Source organism: Rhyacophila brunnea, unplaced genomic scaffold (genome assembly GCF_057557595.1).
Source record: "Rhyacophila brunnea isolate RB1 unplaced genomic scaffold, BYU_Rbru_1.0 scaffold_2, whole genome shotgun sequence".
Lineage (NCBI taxonomy): Eukaryota > Metazoa > Arthropoda > Insecta > Trichoptera > Rhyacophilidae > Rhyacophila > Rhyacophila brunnea.
The window spans coordinates 58,051,547-58,073,899 of NW_028232859.1; the positions used below are offsets into that span (position 1 = coordinate 58,051,547).

At 34.0% G+C, this 22,353-nt stretch overlaps 1 protein-coding gene across 4 annotated transcripts in view; it reads left to right on the top strand.

Annotated features, from left to right (window-relative positions):
- Nucleotides 1-22,353, top strand: part of krz (beta-arrestin protein kurtz) — a 393,216-nt gene that overhangs the window by 97,251 nt on the left and 273,612 nt on the right. For all 4 annotated transcript variants that reach the window (XM_085946994.1, XM_085946996.1, XM_085946998.1 and 1 more), the window contains exon 2: nucleotides 2,719-2,767. The gene's annotated coding sequence lies outside the window, so the exon portion shown is untranslated. The remainder of the gene's footprint in view (nucleotides 1-2,718; nucleotides 2,768-22,353) is intronic.

The following is a 22,353-nucleotide window of genomic DNA, read 5'->3' on the forward strand; positions in this document are numbered from 1 at the left end:
AATGATTGATTTCGTATAAGTTTCCGATATCGCATTTTTCGGAATACATGGGGGTTGTATATTATATATTTTTATTTAATCGATGATGGGAGTGCAGTGCACACTTTGCTCCTTTACTAGAGCCGTCCCTGCTACTGATATGTCATTTTGACATTTCATTTTGATTTCCATAGTAACGCACGTATATATTAATAATTTAGTTGCTAGGACCACCTCCTTAGCAACCAATAATAGTCTTTTACTTTTTACGGATTTTTCTGAAATAACTTTTCATACAAAATAGAATTAACTGAAAATTATTCAATTCTGCTTATAGATGGCTAAAAATATTAAAAGAATGCATTGGCATCGTGTTCTGATATATTCTAAAAGTTTAAAATGTCTAGCTAGTCGGGAAGTTAGTTAAAAATCGATTGCAAGATTTGTACTGGACAAACAACCACCGGACAAACAAGAATACGATCTAATAAAAACGTTGTAAAAAATAATAATAGTTACCCAAATATTAGATATGTATGAGAAACAAGCCAATCAGGATAAAGTATGTAGAATCTTATTTATAAAAAAATATTTTTCCAATATATAATGTTTTATCCTCGATCAATTGGGGTGGGGGATGAGCTTATTGCATACGTTACTCATCGTATAGATATTGAAATTTCATTCCAGGAATCACCAATATTTTTAACGGCTTTATACTATTCCAGACTTGGTTAAAGATTTGCCTTTCTGTCCATCAATAACTCTTAACTCCTTGTCTTTAAGTACAGCCAAATTAAAAAATACACATTTTTTAAATCGCGTAAGTACGAATTCACGTAAGTCGAAATTTTTAAATTGTTTTATTTTCAAATCACCCATAAATCTCAACCTCGACGATCAACAAAGGGCTACCGGTAGGTATATGATTATTATCTGATTATTTACTTTCATATTTTGATTTGAATTCTTTAGCGTTTTAACTCATGTGGGTACTTATTAATTTCTTGTTATTAATCCACTCTGTAATAGCCAGCGTCAATTTATTGTCCCTTCTTACAAGAGCTGTAACTGCTGTAAGCACCACTTTTACTAATTATTATTGTCGGAAGACAATCCTCGTACAACTTCCACGGATGCTTTTTTTGATTCGATACAAGATGTACCGTCATATTATTCGTCTCGTCTAATTGATCATAACTGCTCCAATTGACTTAATTGGCTGTTATTAACATTTTTCTAGATATTAATGTTTCCGCCGTATGTCTGGATTCCAGCGCTTCATTTTATTATGAATCTCATTTCGGTCAAAAAAACGTGTTGAATTATTACCTACATTTTTTTGAGTAGGTGGACAGGTCGAGATTGTGGGTACAAGTCAGAATTTTTGTACCAACAATATATTATTTATCATTTGTCTAATAAAATAATGAAGTCGTCGTGCCGGGTCTTCGCTACGGTAGCTACATAGCGATTCCCAACCTTTTTTTCATTAACGGAACTCTTGAAACATTTTCTTAAATCTCGGGGAACCCCAAACTGACTGACTAAATCTCGTACATCACTATCTTTCCTATATTTGTTATGTCTCTTTTCAAAACTGGAATTATTCGAATCCTTCCATAATTTGTCGCCACATACGGACCTAAATAACGTATACCCTGCTCTGTAAGGTATGTCATTGTCAGGTAGAATTATTAGTAAACGGTAATCAACTAATACTTTTGACAAAAATAATATTAAAGTAGTATTTATTTATCGGCCACACAGCAGATATTTATATATATATATATATAGTTTTCCGTACGATTTTTCATACATTTATGTTACCCAAAACTTATTGCGGGTCAAGAAACCCCATTTAATAATACATGGCATATGATAACATTGGCAACATCTTCACATTCATTAATTTATTTATGAAATTGACTGTTTTCCGACTGCATTTCTTCAGAGCATGGTCGCTTTTAACTCTCTTGATGCTCAATGATCACTAATTCTGCGCTTAAGACATTTTTGTCTGCTCTTACGGGGGATTGTTTCCAATCCTGACGTCCTGAAGAATTTGCATTTATATGCGTCCGTCAATTACCTACGTGATTGCAGCAATGACCGACCTCTTCTGGTTCTGAATTGTTTCCTCGTGCCAGGCTTATCAGGCACCGCTGGCAAGGGGTGCGAGACTAATCAATATTATACTCCCCAGAGACATTTTCAGTGATGTGCTGTGTTTTTAGTTTTTGAAACATCAAATGTGCAGTTTATTACAAATGACTAGTAGCTAATTTAAACATCTGTCTGGTGGTACCCTTTCCATTTAATTCTCATATATTTAGGCCCTCTCTATATACCTACACAAATATGTCTGGAATATGATAAGAGAAAACTTCTATTTTAAGTACCTACCTTCGTGAAATTTTACTCGAATCCTATATTGTTATTATTATTTTTTTTATTCAACGAGTGATTCACAAGATTTAAGAATGTAACATTATTTATTGAACATAGTTACATAATTTGAAAACATCTGTGAGAAATATAGGTCACACGTAGCTTATCGGTCAGAGCACACGGGCACGAATCCCAGGGTGCGCGGATTCGAATCACGTTAGGTGTCATATTTTTTCAAGTTATAAATTTCACACGTCTTTAAAAAATATATGTATTTTGTTATTGATTGTTTATTCTATTTGCGCTTATTAAATTTTTACTAAACATATTATTTCTTGGTTTTTTCAGAAACATCCACACGTTCTGCGACGCCCTAGTCGGACTCATTACATATTGGGTAAGTAATCCATTATAATATAACATATCTCTCATCGCTTGTAGTTTCTGATACACAGCTACTTTATCGAAGTTATGTGAAGAAATTGCCAAGCCAATTATTCATACGTTTCAAAGGATGTCTTCATATTCAAATTTCATTGTCACGAACTAACAATAGTATATAGCTGCGTATGAAAGCAAATTGATGAAAGGCATTATTTATTTAGACTTGTCCCTACTACATATTATACGACTGATTGCGTAATCGATTTTTGACTCTGAGAGATAGCTCTTCCTATTTTGTACGTTGGAAAGGTAGCTATCACAAAAATACATTTATTTATTTTTGTTGTATATTTTTTGATGTCGGACATCGTCGATGATTTTAGCCATTTTTCCTACCTATCGTTGCTCTGAATATGGATGGAATGCTGAGTTCACACCAGACTCTTAGACCACCCGCTCACGCAGAAACTAAAATCGGACGAACTGGTTGGTGATGGAACTCATAAATTGGCCAGTGACTGATGCCTAGCACACGGCGCTACTGAAACCTGATAATCTCATAACCTCAAAGTGTCAAACCCATTGTCTTTCCCACTTCATTCTAAGCTTTTTTCCGAAATATATTTACGGGAATATTCTGGCAGCCTGTAATCATACAGGCAGGAGTATTTCTCAACATTTGCCACATATTTTAAATTGAAAATCGGTTCGCCCATCTTTAACTTTGAACTTCTTGGCTTGTTATTGCTTGTTTACTTCAGTGCTACAAAGTTTGTTAAGAAAATATGACTTTTCATCGAATCTACTGATATTGGTACCACTGTTTTATGGGTGACTGGAAACTGAGAGACTGGGAGACTGGCATGTCGTGTCTCTTCGGTTTCGGTCGCGTGAGTTTTAAAACTGAGATTCCAGTATTGCCGTCAGCGAGCCGCCATTGAAATACATTAGCTAGATACTGGAGTTTCAGTCTCGTCTTTTTTGAGTATTCACGTGAGCGGATGGCCTTAACATAATTGAGCTAAACGTTCTTCTACCAGGACTGAATGATAAGACGCCTCCCCCACTTCTGGCCAAATGCCCCTTCCTTCCTCACGCAACACACACTAAAAAACGAGGAATGTAAAGTTTAAGTTTTCGAAAAGTAGGTATATCGACGACATCTATGTTTTTTTTTACATTTCAATTTGGAAATCATCCTTGAGGAATCAACGTGAAGGTTTCAGTAAGTTGGCCTTTAACATAATATAGTCATTAACAAAAAAGGTTATTTGAAGAATATTGTATGGAAACCCATGGGTGGAGTACCGGACCGCCGAATGATAATAGAATGTATTGGCATCCCATTGACACATTTAATTTGAAGTCTACGGGAAATATGCGAAAATTTAGTGTGACAGAAAAACTTAACATTAAAACGTAAAGATTTTAGCTTCATTTTTATGTTGCAGAGTAGGTGTAGTGGATATTTCTTGGGATATTTATTATCAGGGATAATCCAACGGTCGTTCTTTCGCATTTCTAAAAGGGTATTGAAACCGAAATACGTTTTAGAGCTTTGTTTTTCTCGATGTAAAGTTCATTGAACACTTTGTTTTGGGTTGTAATTTGTAATCAATACTAAAAAGACAGCTTTCATGGCCGTCTGTCTGTAAGGGGTTTTATAAAAACCCGCGGAGTAACATTACCCTATAATTGCTTGAATTAATTAGGTCTTTATTTATATACTTGTGTTTTTGGTATTACATTGATTAATAATGACTAGTGCATCGACTGAATTTTAAATTTAATCGAATCACAAAAAATAGGTCTTTAACGAGTATTCTAAAAAAATACCACACTAATCTATTGCTAATTTCAACTTAAATAATTGATTAATTTTACGGTAAATAATGAGTGCATCGACTGAATTTGCAATTTAATTAAATCAAAAAAATATGCGTTTAACGAGTATTTAAAAAAAACCTACACTAATCTTTTGTTAATTTCAATTTGAAGGTACAATTTATAATCAATTAATTTGCTTGAAATAATGATATCTCTTTTATTATAAGTTGCTCACATTTGACATATTATTATCATTCAATACTTTTTATACTGTAATGAACTTAGTTCTAAATTCGAACACCTGACAGATGATAGTATATCTATACATTCTATAGTCTATACCAGTGGTGGCAAACATATGGCACGCGAGATGATTTTGCATGACACTTGTTTGAAGAGAAATAATAAAATACCTATAATAATAATAAATAACAGATCGTACTGTATGAAAAATAACAGGCAAATACTCTTCATGAATAATCATTACAATTAATTTTAATATATAATTGCATAGATCGGTCCTTAGACTGTATACGTTGCATATGATATTATCGCAGTAACCTCACTAGGCAGCGGGGAATGCCGCGCCTCAAACCTCTAATTTTGATTGATTCACACTGCTTGGGACCACCGTTGCGAGAGTATGCCTCATTTGATCGGAGCAATTCAATTCAATTAGTGCGTAAATAACCAAAATAATTAATACATTAACAAATAATTTCATTTCTACCGACAAAAAATGACTATACCAAATAAGAAACAAAAACTTGGCGAAGCTAGTAGTGTAGTACCTACCTAGTAATTCCGGCAGACGGTTTCAAAATTGGTGGACCGAAATGTATGACGTAATTGGAAAAAGTGATAGAGCTATACTGCCTTTCTAAGGAAGAAGGCAGTAACTGACTCTCATGCACTTTCGAGATAAATGACATAATGTGGTTATTTTCCTACCTTAGTAGGTATTGGGAATTAATAAAAAACTGTGATAATTTTTATTAGTGGGATGTTAAAATACAAATAAAGCAATACTTAATAAACAAGCAGTAACTGCAATAAATAGGTGCAATTACTGGCTTTTTGCTAAGAAATTTGTATTATTTTAGCAGATGTTCATTTTTTCACTAATGATTTTAACGGTATTTAAGTGATAATTCTTATTTTAAAGTGAACAGAATATATAGCTTTCAAAATTACTTAACGGATGGCATTCACAACTCAATTTCACAAATTTTGCGAGTTACTGCCTTCTTCCTTGGAAGGGCGGTATATTATGTGTGCTATGTTCTGTGGGTGGTATCTAGAACATCATCATGTTTTAAATAGAATTTTAAAAAAACTATTTTTTTCCCATAACTGCTCGGCACGTCAGACAGTTGAGAAATAATGTTTGGGAAATTTTGGCACGCGTACGTAAAAAGGTTCGCCATCCCCGGTCTATACTATAAAAATATTGATATAATCATATTGCCTGATCTACGGAAAATACGTTTCACGAAGTATACAAGACCTCAGATGCCATCTTTATCGTTAATTGAGTCATTTTAATTAGACGATTTGCTTTATGATTGCGAATTGCGATACTAATGTCAACTTCATTACGCATATTATGGTACTCCTGAGGATTGTTCACTCACTGGAAGATATTATGGAATGAGAAATAATTACTATAATGTAGTCTATATTTCCAATGGTGCCATCGAGTTTTTAATAATTTAGACACGGATGTTGATAAATATTAATAACCAATTAGCGATATTACAATATTTTACGATGTTTCCGGACTAGCCCCGTGCAGTGCTCCCCAATCCGTTGCGCGTTACTTCACACTATTAAAATTATAAAATTATACCTCATATTGAACACACTCAGAAATTGCCAGGTGCAATTATTTCTAATAAAGAGTTTTTATAATAGTATTTAAATACAAATATAGAACCAAATAACTATATTATGAAAATTTAATGTCAATAACGATTGATGTTGGATAATTCTACATACTGGTCAATTTATTTTTAAAATACATATTATTTTAAATTGACTTGATATTTCTATTGGACCGTCATTCAAAATAATTACAATTTTAAATGATAGGTCACCATCGTTGAGAAAGATTGGTCACATAATAATGTATATGTATATGATGACAAGTATACATATTATAAACATATTTTTGAGCTGACCTTCGTGGGTGTCATCCGGGGAATACATAAATAATGAGAAGTGGGTTGCTTTTTGTGTGAGACAAGGTTTAATTCTCGAGTGTGGAGGAATATTGAATAAACTTAAACGCATATTAAAGAATATGTAATTTTCAATAGTTCCGTCTGTATCATAATATTGCTTAAAGTTTTTCAAGTAAACGAAACGCGCATTCGATATTGGTAATGTCTGAGGATACTCGGATTGTTTATGAAGTAATACACCGAATCTGGCTTCAAAGCCTTGGTCCATGGCGACTGGCTTTCACATTTCTGTCTTATTAATCTGTTCTGTGGTTAGATCATTGATATAGTTTATGAGGTCTTTCTTTTCTTTCTGTAAAATATACAAGATAACAAAGGGAGTTTGGTGTATTTCAGGATATTTATCCAATTCAATTTATTATCCAAACGTAATTTAGAGTGTCGAGTTGTGACTTTTGGAAATAGGTAGGCTGTGAAGATCATATAAAATAGCACACTTGTCAGTTATACTTACGGGAAATAAGAAGATAATACGATATTACTACTGATGAGTAGTGTGACACCCCCGTATAGTCCCCATTTGGGGATGTCTTTGTGTATCTGAAGAGGCCCGAATCGGTATCGAAGCCAGCAAATAATAAAGCGCTGATTACGAAAATAAATAATGTTGAATATCTGCTGGCAACAATGCCATAATTTTAACCGTTGACGATTTGCAACGTCGCCTTCTTTCGCCAACGGCTCTCGTTGGAAAAAATCACAAGATGGCGCAGAGATCGCGACAAGCAGCAAAATCGGGAACGCGTACATTTCACCCTCCGTAGAATTATATTATAAAAAAATGTAACCATATAGTATATTAACGTAAATAAACTCGCCGCTTTCCATCATAATTCCGGTGTATCAATTATTTACCTCCAAATCCTAAAACGCAGACGATAAACCAGAAAACAAAACAAAAAGTGACAGTTGAAAAATTCACACACACACACAAAATGGAGGGAAGTGATAAGTGGCCCCAGTCAACGTGGGACTACGCTTCTTGATTTTGATCGTCTGGAATCAAGAAGCAGGTGGAATTTCTTTCACCCGAACACACACCCTGAGATCCAAACACCGGAATAGGAAACGGCGAGGAAGAAACATCCAGAGGCTTGCCTCTGGTGGCGCTCAACAAAAGTATAATAATAAGCAGTAGAAAGAGGATGCTGCCAAAGCCAAGCCAGTGAAGAAAAGAGCAGAAACACCCGGATTGCGAAGTCATGGCTCCCGATGTACTCCCGACCAACTGCATCCGCCAGCGAACTTGGCCCACGGACGAGTGTATAGGGCAAGACCCTGGCTCCAACGAGGGAAAACGGCGTCAAATGCCCTGCATCATCAGCCGCTTGAGCCCTCTTCGTCAACAGCAGCATGTCTGTGAGCCTTGCAAGCAGCCCTGGCCCAGATGCACCATGATGAAAAGAGCTACAAAGCGGCCTTCTTCAGCTGAGCAAAGCAGCCTCCATCAGCGGAAAGCAGCCAAGCAGCATCCTCATCCATTAGCATCATAGATTAGTTAGTTTTAAGTGTTTTGTGTTTGGAAGCGATGTATAATAAGTTATTTCAGTGCTCGAAGTGGAAAATTTTACAACCCGGAGCGGTTGTATGAGGCAGAATGGCATTCCGGTCCATTTCGGGCCCTGATATATTTTTAAAATTATTTTTATAAACTCTAAAGCCATTTTAAGTATAAAATTAAGTTTTCGCATATTATATTAGTATAATATCAGTGTAGTGCGTGTAATTCGATAGCTGCGGCAGGGCAAGCGAGCAAAAAAGGGGGTCAAGTAATGCGCCGGTATGCATTTTCGCGAGGGATCGACTGATTTTCGGACGGTCGCTGTTGGGAAGGCTGGGTGCGACGTCCTCTCTCAGCATCCGCCCGTACGGTAGACATGGGGAGCCGCGAACCACTACGCCCACAAAGCGGCGTAGTGCTGCATCCGAAACTCTCCGGTTGCCGACGGTCCGAGGGTGTTGAGAGGGCTGGGCGCGACGCCCTCCTCTCTCAGCAGCTTTACGGTAGGCCTGGGAACCGCGAACCACTATGCTACAGTGCTGCATCCGAGTCTCTCCAGCCGCCGACGTACCGGGAGGGCTTCGATCCTTCACCGTCTAGAGACGCAACCACCCCTTATCAAGCCGCCGCACTGTCCAGTTACACACGCTATTGTAATCAGCCCTTAGTTGGCCCGATCCCCATTCGGGCCTTTCCGGAGAGGTGCGCTTGTGACACCCCCGTATGGTCCCCATTTGGGGATGTCTTTGTGTATCTGAAGAGGCCCGAATCGGTATCGAAGCCAGCAAATAATAAAGCGCTGATTACGAAAATAAATAATGTTGAATATCTGCTGGCAACAATGCCATAATTTTAACCGTTGATGATTTGCAACGTCGCCTTCTTTCGCCAACGGCTCTCGTTGGAAAAAATCACAAGATGGCGCAGAGATCGCGACAAGCAGCAAAATCGGGAACGCGTACATTTCACCCTCCGTAGAATTATATTATAAAAAAATGTAACCATATAGTATATTAACGTAAATAAACTCGCCGCTTTCCATCATAATTCCGGTGTATCAATTATTTACCTCCAAATCCTAAAACGCAGACGATAAACCAGAAAACAAAACAAAAAGTGACAGTTGAAAAATTCACACACACACACAAAATGGAGGGAAGTGATAGTAGGTATACACGAATGACAACGAGACACTAATTCGAGGAAATTTAAATAGCTCACTGACGACATAAAATTGAGCGATGAGTTTAAATTATGTATTTTCCTAAACATTTATACACAGCACAACTCATTAAATAAAACTATTTTTTGAATGCCATAGATTTTTCAAAAAATATATTATCTAATTAATAATTATTTTGAACAAGGCTGCAGTCATATACAATAATATTGTGCGCAAAGGTTATAGGCTTAGCCATCGGAGCCTACCGAATTGCATACATTGCGATAGGCATGCTGAGGTCACGTGGACGTGACATAGAGTCCATACAAAAAAAAACATCAGTATTCCTCGTCCAATAATCCGATAAATACGCTAAAGACAGATGGTGCGCTGTAACATTTTTTTTAAACCTTCCTACATAATATACCTACGTCAGGTGTCGTTGATTATTTTTATGGAAGTGATTATTTAAATAAGCGTATTTGCAATTAAAAATTATCTTTCTTAAGATTGTAGGCTTTCAATAATCGCCTGGTAGTATGGAGCCTTCGCCTCTGGTGCCGCTGCATTCTGCAGATTGGGAAGTTCTGGCCTAATGTACTGGATAGTTGACTAGGTACTTGATAAATGATTAATATAGTTTTTATGACCTTTTTTATTTGTTTACGAGTAGTAAATGATATTATATTTTCTAATAAATTTACCGAACGATCGCGTGACAACTCACCGTAGAATTAACTATACTCTTTTTTACACAGGTACATCATAAATTTACTACTTTTAGTCAAACGATAAATACTCGGGCGTCGCCACCATTCTGATAATTAGTAATGAACTCTTGATATTTATTTAAACAGGGAAATTATCATTTCTGCTTCAGATGGAGCATAATATGAGTACAGAGGTAGGTTTATTCAAAGACTAGTGGACGCGTTAGTCATTGTTTGGTAGCCATTTATAAAAACTTGAATTTAATGGGTTTTGGGTAGGGATAAGGTCGTTGGTAAATACCGATTCCATCGAATATGGATTCAAATACTTATCTCATGCATTGAAAGTTATATAACAATAATTTTAATTTCTACCCGCCAAAAAAAAATTAGACTCACCGAAAATTGAAAATAGAATCGGAAATTTATCATTAAAAAAACTCACATAAGTGGTATCAAGAATCGAGTTTATAATAAGCAATGCGTGCAAGATAAAATAGTTTTGTCGTGCGATAGGTCGCATGTTATAAAAAAAACGCTGGATTTTCTCAAAATTAAAAAATGTAACTAGTTAACATTTCAAAAAAAAAATCATTAATATTAACATTGTTTTCACAAGAACAATATAGTAATAGCTTACATGAGTCGCCTAGTCGCTAAATCTGCTCTAGAGGTTTTTTTTTTGAGTTTCGAGTAAATCACGAAAAACTATTTTGTACATTGACTTACGTTGATGTTGATGTTGATGCCGGTAGTGGTGACGTTAGTATAGATTTAAGCGTATGCTAAAAATCATGGTTTCAATCGCGATGTCTGATTGGTCGGCTATGTAGAGCGGCTTTAGCAACCTGTTATTTATCGTAGAGCGGGTTTGGCGACTGAAGTCAATATTCATTTGGGTTTTTTTACGACACAGATCAGAATTTAAAACTCGTACCTCGATAGACTGATAGAATTATCGATATAGCACATATGTACATTCAAAACTAATTTTATTGAAAAATCGTCCAGAGCGGGTTTGGCGACTACGCAACGCAAATAGAGTATGCTACATCTATTTTATTGATGGGCAAAATCTGGCCTGTGCAGTATTCTAGCTTTTTATGTGAAATTTTAAGGTGATTGCGTTATCTAAAGCAGTTAAATTTAATGCCATATGCCAAATGCGTATATTATAAGCTGGTTGTCTATTCATCAATGCTAGATCTAGATCTGGCAAGAAAAACGCTACGACGGTGCGGATATCCCATACAAACGGTAGGTTTCGAAGCTTGTGGATAGCGGTCGTAACAAGCTGATTGTATTTTAAATGATGTAGGAGTAATATGTACATTTGAATCTGTGGCCCAAACACCCTGAAATGAGCCCCCAGGCCAAGATGTTTGGAGGTCCCTCCACCCTATCGCTAAGGATAAGGGCGGTGTACTGTTCTACGGCAGCGTTTCCCAAATGGTATTCCGCGGAACTTCAGGGTTCCGTGTAAAATATAGGGTAATCCGTGTATTTTAGCGATGTTTGGTATTTTTAAATAAATTCACTTCAATTATCGGCTCTCGGCATCATATTATTATGAAGCACTGATCGCGGCCCCCTTTTGTGATAGCCAAGTAACATGCGACCGTTCGCCATATTGGATAAATAATCATTTTCATCAGTCAGGAAATACACTAAAATTATTTATAAAATAAAATTCTATTCGTGAAATAGGCAAAGTGGTGTGTGTTTATCTCACTTAATTGGTTGACCTGAAACGCCGGGCCCCCAGGCTAGAGCCCTGTCAGCCTCCCCCTTGTGGGAGTCATGTCTGAATCGGTAGGCGATCATCAATAGCATGAATAGATATACTTATTATTGTTTACAAAATGTATCATAAAGTAAACTCGATAGTTTACTGATGGCATGTTTACCGATTTCCGAGTTATTGCTTTTGATACAAGGTAACGTCACACGTTATGTAAAGTTGATTACTGCGTTACAAATCAAACTGATGTGTGATGCCTAGTAACCTAGTATGCGTTCGGAAGTAATTGATATCACAAAGAGAAGGTCGTTTGTTTGCGATTAGATATTTTTTAGATGCAATGTAATGTCTTATTTACATATTTGTTTAGTTAGATGCACGATGCACGTGCGCTATTCATTTGTGTGTTGATCAGTTTTATTGTGCAGTGGAAAATATAAATATTCATTAATTGACGGGCTTAGAAACAATAACAGCAGTTTCCATTTTCGTGAAACGTTAGCAAGTCATTAAAAATGTCTTTTATCTTTCTTATATGTATAATTTATGTTAAAAGTCTTTTTAAATGTATTTTCTATATAAATAATATATAGCATATTGTAATACTTTTTTTAGAAATTAATCCTATAAGAGAGAAACACGACATTTTTTATAAATATAAACTTCCGTTTTTGTTTCTATAGCCCTCAACTGATTCTAATGCAAGCGACACATCATAATATGCAATTGCATTTAAATCATACACGTACAGCGGTGATTCCCAATCTTTTTTGTTTGTCGGAAACCTTGTATCATTTGTAATATCTCAGGGAACCACTATTTATATGACTGACATAATAATATTAAAATCATGATTTTGCATAACAGGTAGGTATGTGCATTTGTTCAGGGCGTTCAGTGCGATGTGGAGACTTGAAGTACCGGCTGATTTTGAGGCCCTCCACGATAAAAAATAAATACATTAAATTCCAATTTCCAACGCACTCGGTAAAAATACCAATCTATTTTTTTCCTAAAATCACATCCTGTAAATAAAAATAATTATTATTGACGATTAGTGATGTCACATTATAATAGCAGTGATTTATCTTATAAGCTCCTTTGATTTGAGGTACAGAGATTTTGTTATGTTTTGGCTAATATTGTATAGATACGGTAAGTACTCAATTTGTGAGAAATACGAATCTTTTTAAGATTTTGCTAGAATTTAATAATTATGATTGATCTGAACTGTTTCGAGGCCCCTTTAAAATATTCCGATGCATCGATTGCGTCATCTGCGTTAAAGAAAATCGCCGCTGCGCACAGGTAAAGGCACTGCCATTTGAATGTATACGTATACATTCAACTTGGATATCATCGCATAAGTAAAATTACACCTTTAGGTACATATACCTAGGTACGTAATTTAAATATTTCTAAAACAGTAGGCGGGTCTAGGACGATTCGGCGCTGAGACAACTGGGCGTGACGCAATCGAATGAAATTCTAAAATAAATACACGTTCGTGAATTATAGGTAATTTTAAAAATATATTTAATATTATTATTTATATGTAAATTATTATATTATTATTTAATACTTGGTGAGAATTTAAATATCCACACGTAAATAATGATTTTTTTACACAATCAGGTATGATAATTCTCAATCCGCAATAAAAAAACATTACGCTAAGAGCAAAATGAATTAAAACTACCAAGTAGATAGAAACTGATTAAAATTCCTCGTCTACTTTATGTATAAAATCCTAACGAATTTTATATATTTCATTCGACAGTGGGGCGCCCAATTGTCCTGGTGCCCAGTTGTCCCATTCCCCAGTAGACAGTACGACGCTTAGGCATAGGCCGCCCCATAGCAGAATCAAAATGCTGCCTAATATTAGTTTAATCTCAAATTGTATGTTCAACCATTACCTACTATCCTTTATTATTTATGTTTGGCTATCCGAAGCGGATATGTATGGGTATACTTACATGAATATATTTTTTAGAGATTGATAGACATATTCATAATTGATTAAATTACAATGAGCCGGTATGTCTCTGGCAAGTGGTTGGCCGCTGGATCAATGTAGTTATATAGTAGTGTGTAGCCCTAAGGCCTAAATCATCGTCAAAGTCATCAAGAGAAGAACGTATCAGCCAGGGAACCATTATCCAATGATTACTTACTCTAGTGCAGTTATAAATGTTTTTACTTAAATTTGACAGGATTTTTCAAATAATTAATAATATCGAAGTGTAGTATTATTGGCTGCCTATCTACTCATAGTGATGGATTGTCTTTTTATATATGCCTTGCAAAATGGAAAATAAATGTCATAGCAGTAGTGTAAAGTTCTCTTCAACTAAACGTGTAATGCGAAGTTACATGTAGCTCACTTAATCAGTTTCAATTTCATACACTTAGACTTCATTTCTATAGAAGAAGTTTTTTTTCAACATCTTTGATTGAACCCATTTTTTTTTTTAATTTTCAATTTGACGAGCTGCCTTTCTCGAAATGGAAAATTGAATATCAATAAAACCGTTCCGATATTCATAACGAAACCTCACAGCCTAATGAAATTTGTCAGAAAGATTTCCTTCTTCATTTTTTTCGGAACGTTTTTAATTCGCGTTAATGCTTTGGGGGAGATTTCTTTAGGCGTTAGTGGGGGTTAGAGTTAGGGGAGGGCTTATTTAAAATTTGATCAGGCCGGTGACGGCTCTCTCTTTGATTTTCAATTTTAATTTAGTTGTGGTTTTGTGTGTTTTGAACGGCATACATAAATTAATATTATGCGACTTTTAATATATTGTTCACTCTCACCGGGGTTATATTTACCGTGATTTAAAACAAAAGAAAAATAATGAATTTGAATTACTTACATAACATGGTGGTTATCAAACTTTTTCGATTAACGGCGCCCTTCGCGTATTTTTTTTGACCATGTCCGATCCTAATAAGATCATTATTCTCCACGGATTGGAGGTTTGTATTAACATATTTGTGTTTTTTTTCGTCTCTAGAAACTTGTACGTATACAGTTCGCCGTATCACACTTCACCGTGAAATGTTGTATCGGAAATATATGGCCGTATATTAAAGACCGTCCAACCTCTTTGGGTCGTATAGTACTAACATAAAATTCATGTCTAAATAAAACACGGTTCTTGTCGGTTTACACTTTGCAGTTTACAGGAAGCCAGCAGCAAACACATTTTGAAAATAACCGATATACTGGACTATTTGTTAGGTTAGGTTAGGTTTTCATTCTTAAATTAATGAATTTTGCCAAAATCACCTATGAAAATTGTTCATATTGAATCTAATAAAATTGGAAACCGGTCATCACTGAAGATACGGTCATCTCTTTCCGATAATACTGAATATAAGTATCATCATTTACAGCCAGTGCATTTATGAGTCGTAAAGCGTTTCAATTGGCATCATTCATAAGACCTAAAATGTTATTACTTATTACCTACTATGAGATCAGAAAAAAATATTTCAATAAAATAAATTTAGATGAAATCATATTTCTATATGAAGTATCCATTTACGGTTAGGCTCTGTGCCAATGTGTTCTTCATTCAAATATCTCAGCGCTAAAATGATTCAGTGTTTTTTTTTTATTATTCAATAGATTGATTTATACGAAGGTACGTCATAATATTGAGTTATATTTGCTTTTCTTAAGGCGAATTCTTTGCCTCAATTTACGATCAAATGTGACTTCAACGCCATCTAAAGGCATCTACAGGCATCTACCATGAATTTCTAAAAATGTGTTACTAAAAACTTTCGTCGATCGCAACCAGGTGGCGATAAAATATAAAATAAAATATTGTGTGTCGCCAGATATTAAAAATCATAAGCTTGATAAAAATGCATTTAAATTTATTATATATTTACTTACCTATGTAAAAATATTTACAATTAATATTTTCCCCATAAAATATTTACAATTCTAACATATCTATTTGATTTGATTTAAAGTGTTTATGATTTTTACATTTTGTTTACCGTAGTTTTTTTTACAGTGGCAATACAAGGGTATCCTGTCCAGTCAATGAACCAGATTTTTTTACGTTGTCAATACGAATTAATATAAATATTTTTCTACAGTAAAATTCATTTATAGTAGTAAATGAACATTTAAGTACAAATGTTTATAAGATTGAGTTTAATCTTGTACAATTGACAATTACATCGAATTTCTACTAGAGGTGGAATAAAAGAATGATATGAAATGAATAGCAAAACAAATGCCATTCGAATTATTATTAAACAAAATAAGGAATATACAGTTGTACTTGGTTATTACTAGGAAGGTTGGACCGGCTGAATGTGCTCGTTATAAGCGGTACTCGTTATATCAGAGAATAGGTATTTTTATTGTCGGCGAAAACAACAATTAGACACTTAACTAGTGTCATAAACGTAATCTGTCCCCGGCGGCATCCTGTCCGATCGGATTTTATTGCTTAGGGTCGAAATGTCTTTAAACGATCAACACATTACCAGTATTTTAGCTCGGTATATCCGATAAGTATCTCGTTATAACAGTGAATAAAAATGTACGGAGAAAATCATATACCAAATGTCAACGACTGTTTCCTCATTACATCCGAGATCTCGCTATGTCCGAAATTGTAATAACCGAGTTCGACTGTAGTTATAATTATGACAATGTCGATATTATATAGACATCCCAATTCATTTCGTTTCAACCATGTCCGATCCTAATGGGTTCATATGGGCCTCCACAGAGTGGACGGTTTGTATTAACTAACTAACTATATCTGAGATAAGAATAAAGTAAGACACGCAACGAATTGAATAAAAAAGAAGTTGGAGGTAAGAAAAAACGTAAATAAACATGCGAACAAATCTTGATAAGCAAACCCAAGGACAAAATAAGTGACAAATTAAAAAAAAAAATGTAAAACGTAAGAAAAAAAATTAGAATTTGAAGTAAGTGCACCACTGGTTACATAATATTCTAAGAAAAAGACAGAACGTTATTTCTTTGAAAAAATCTAATGTCGATTTTAAAGAACAGTGCAAGATAAAATAAAAGATAGTTTTATTTATTTTACCTATAAATGTGTAAGTGAAATGGATTTGGAGATATAAAAAGAAACCTTATTGGCCCAGTGGTTTCTAGGTGTGGACTTTTGTAATTCCATGAAGATCTCGAATAAATAATTAAAAATTATCAACACCTATACCATATTCCTAGGTATCTACTATGATTGAAAAGTAGATCTTAATTTTTTGTATTTATGATTGCTTCATAAAAAAACAATATTTACGACTTTATGATGTAGCAGATAAATGAGCAACTAAATAGTGATCCAAATATTATGAAAAGTTCAACTATCAAAGCATCACGGCATAAAATTAGTAATACCACGGTTATACACAATTTATTGTACCTACCTATTGTTATAATTTTCTTAGTTCATTTAATCGTTTTTAATTTAATTTATTTTCAAATTCACCTCTTATGTGTTCATTCACTGAATTGTTTACCCTATATTTTATGGAGACTAATAATAACTTCTATTTTCTACATACTAAATTATCAACCTCCACTTTTTGACAGGACGGCATACAGTTATATAGGCACGTAGATAATAATTTTAAGGCCGTAGACAGGAATGAACGTTTGATGGCCCAAATATAGTACAATAGTATGTATGTAATTAAAATTAGGGTACAAGTCGGTTATCCTGGATACAGCGGCAAAGACATTTTGAAAATAGCCTATATACTGGATTATTTGTTAGGATTACCTAATCTAACTTAAACTAACCCAAACTAACAAATAATCCAGTATATCGGCTATTTTCAAAATGTGTTTGCCGCTGTATCCAGGATAAACATATAGAACAAAAGTTAGTGAAGTGGAAGTTTGTCGAGGCTGTTTTGATCGGGTTAATTTGTCTTTGAATAATATTGTGACTAGAAATTTTAACAATTCTTATTATTTTTAACATTGTATATTGTTCATAATTTTCGCGACTACCACGTGAATAGACGATTTTTTTTTACTTATAACATTTTAAACACTTAACATAAATATGGATAAATTGTACAGTTACTAGACAAAGATTAAATTTGATGTGTGTCAGAAGTATCTTAGGCATTTTCGCTCGTATGCTTTCTTTATATTATTATGAAACTATATTTATTTTAAAATCGCTTTATAAAAGGTAGGTACGTCAAAACAGTAATAAATATCTGAAATAATTACACAACACTATTTCAGAAAGTGGAGGTTGATATATGTAGTCCATTGACATATGCTCCAATATCGCAAACAAAAATTATTGACAGCAGAATTAACACAGTTTTTGTCTTCGTACCTGGCGAACCTTTATTTTCAATGTATGTGTGTGTGTATGTATTTTTTAATCTATGCAAGTACTGTTTCAAAAATAGTTCGATTTATTTCCGCGTTAGCAGCATATGTCGATAAAGTCTTGTCAAATATTCATTTTATTTACAATCGATTCGTTAATATACAAAAATACAAGATTAAATTTAAATAACTAGCCTAAAAATTAATAAATAATATTTTTAATAGAAACGCTAATCGTTTTTTGCGATAAATTAAGTCTGAACCGAGATGTTTCGATTTTAATTGCATGCTTTCTAACCTCTAAATCGATGTTTTTTAAATTTGAAAAAAAAGATATAAGGATATAATAAATTCCAATTAACGTTTAGCGTTTCCCTAGGTAATAGATTTACGTACATTTTTATCGTAATTTTGATAATAAATCTTATGTCATTCATTCTTACCACCCGATAGAAATGTACCGAATTTGACACGTACTTTTGGTATATAGAACTCCACGATACATCTTAATTTTTATTTTATTTTTCTCATTACTTTTGAATATATATTTACCGATTAATAAACTTTTCTAGCTATTTTTCGATAACAACTTTACCTAGAGACATCACCTTAATGTTTCAAAAATGTATTATTGTATTGTATTGCTTTCTCATTATGGTAATTCTTAAATTTATTTTATTTTACATTTTTTGTTCGCATAGTTACGCCTTCCAGCAGTGGCGCAACCAGGAATTATTATTGGGGGGGGGCCCAAGAAGGAGAATGTAAATTAGTCCCATAGGCTCTTTTTCTTCTTCATATAAATATTTTTACATATTTTCACAATACATGGCGATATACATAGGGACATTTTCAACTAGTTGAAAATGTCCCTCTGAGGCGGACGAAACCGGTCCTAATCTATTTAATAAAAGTGGAATAAGTACTAAAAAAAAAATTACGTTTTATTAAACTAAAACAACAATACAATATTTATTCCGAATTCCACCGAAAAAAATGTTCTTTTGATTTACACCACCACCGTAGTGTAGTGTAGTCGTTCTTTTCGCAGAATGTTGCAGATTTTTGGTATTTTAATATTTAGGTTCCAACATATTATTGTTGTTTTTATTTAATAAAACGCAATTTTTTATAGTACTTATTCCACTTTTAATTAATATATTAGGACCGGTTTCGTCCGCCTCAGTGGGACATTTTCAACTGAATACATTTTTTTTTTATTTTAAAATAATATTTATCAAACAAAATTCAAAGCGATAGAAATAATATAACAATAGGTACATAATAATTTTCCGTCCAATAATACTCGTACCTTCCCAATAACAGACTAATTTAAAACTAATGAGGTTGGACATTAATATTTCATACTACGTCAGAGGCATTAAACAAATTATTTTAAATATTAACAAACCACAAAATATGAAACAATCTACACTTACAATAAAATTAATATCAACAAATAATTCTAATTAGTCAAAATTAGCAATAAATTTTTTTTTATATAAAAAATAAAATAAAATTATCAATTGAAGTGAGATGAAATAAAAAACAAATACAACCAAAATATGAGTCAGAATTCAATAAAAATAATAAATAATGTACAATATATAAAGTTATGTTATGACAATCCCAAATATTAAATATGGTACAATAATGGAGAAGACACAAAATATAATTGATCATTTAACAAATTAGAATTTGGCAAAAATTTATACCTATTAATTTCTAGGATTTCCTGTTTATCCAATTTTATAGATTTCTCATTCAAATGCAGGATTTTAAAATTTTTACTGATATTAAAAGAGTGATTATTTAAACTTAAATGATTTCCAAAAGCTGAAGATTCATTACCATTTTTGGCACAGGCTAAATGTTCTTTGATCCTAGTATTAAAGGATCGTCCCGTTTGTCCAACATATTTGGCATCACAAGAGTCACAACTTAATAGATAAATTCCACTTTGGTTAAGTTTATCTAATCTATCTTTAGTATTCACCAGTATATCCAACATATTAATTGAAAATGGACAAAAAAAGTATTATTGCCTTTAAATTATACACAACCTACTCAATACAACACAGCCTTATATCTCGTTTATCGGTCTTTTGTCTATTGCACTCGGTGTACCTACACCATGGCCCCCACATCCTGAAACGGGCCCTCAGGCTAGGGCAGTGGTCGGCAAACTGCGGCTCTTTGGCCCTTTGAGTGCGACTCTGCCACAGATGCTCTCTGTCATATTTGACATGACTACAAAGAAGAAGCAAAGAAAATGGAAGAGGATAACCGTAAATGTAATGTTGAGTAGACCGAGACTTCGCGTTTATTCAAAACTTAAATGGCTTCACGACCTGTATTTATGTGTCGGGAAAAATTGACGCATTCAAATTTAGAGAGATACTACAACTAAAAACTAGTAATTTTGCGCTAAATATTCTGTCGATGATGCAAAGAAGAAAGCAGCTGAGGAGAAGAGTCAAGAAAAATAAAGTTCTGTATTTAATTAGGTACTGAATAAAATCTTTCAACAATGTTAATATTGCAAGTTTTGTGGTTAGTGAAAAGATTTCCAAGAGAGGAAATCAAGAGTAAATTGAGAAATCGATTTATTGATGAGAACCTGGAATCGTGCTTAAAATTAAATCAACAACATACGAACCTGACTTACCCAAACTTTACAAGGAGATGCAAGGCCATTATTCACATTGAAATTGTCAGTCATTGTCATGATTCAATTGTATGGATACCTTACTTACAATTTAATTTTTATTAATAAATAAGATCATTATTACGCATGATATTCAGTTTTATTCAGTGTACCTACGTATATAATTTAAGTTTAAGAAATTTGGCTCTCAAAAGAAATCTCAATCGTTGTACTGTTGATATTTGGCTCTATTGACTAATGAGTTTGCCGACCACTGGGCTAGGGTATTTGACGGGCCCCCTATCCACCGCTTAGATTAAAGGCAGTGGGAAACACTACATTAACGTTTTTCGAATTGTGTTTTAGTTCAAATTGAGGGTACTTATACAGTGAATTATTGGCGATTTTCAGTACGTCATATACTTTAATAATGGAGCTGTCGACACATAATAATCAGAAAATATATTGGACATTTATATAAATTAAAATGTTGATAGTCATGAAGTATAATAGCGCCGCAGGCGACTTTTTTTACTATTAAAGCTAATTTATGATATGTGCTTATCTCACTTATCTGGTCAACCCGACACGCCGGGCCCCCCACAGCCCGGGCCCCCAGGCTAGACCTGTCAACCCTCCCCAGCCATGACCTATACCACTCCGGAATTCGGGTGGACACCGAGAATTTCATTAGGGAACGGGTTTCTAAAAAAACCTGACATTAGTGTTTCGAAATTTTTGTATTAGAAATTAAAATCTAAGAAATATTACTAAAAAGGGTACTGGAGAATTACAAATCATTTTTTGCCGTGTTGTTTGTCTAAGCCCAAGGTATAGTTTATTGGCTTTCGATTTCAATATGTAAAATCATTCTGATGATTTTCATATTTTGGGGGGGGGCCAAGGCCCCCTGGCCCCCCCCCCTGGGTGCGCTACTGCCTTCCAGTATCTTTTACGTATAGACAAAAAGACACTAAAAATATTCTCTGATGCCTCTCAACATTCAAAAATCTAACGTTAAACATTTAAAAAAAATCTGAATATAATATGTCTATGTCAGCAATTTTTCGTAACGGAAATCCTCTTTTCACCATAATTATCATTCAACTGTTAAAGTGACTCAAAATATAGATAAGTAAATAAAATTTATTAATTCGCAGGCCTTATTTTATTTTTGTACTATAATGGCTTTTTATAAATATTCACCTGTTTAACAAACACCTGGATACCGTGCGGTGCATTGTTTGCGTTTCCCATTGCAAATGTTTGTCGATCACAACAACGGCTAATGCAATTTTACGATAATTCGGCATGACATCGCTTATTGTAGCTTAGTTTAATTAAATTTTGATTATTCCAGTCGCGTTATCATGGCCTTTGCTTTATTTACATTTGATCCGATATTTTATT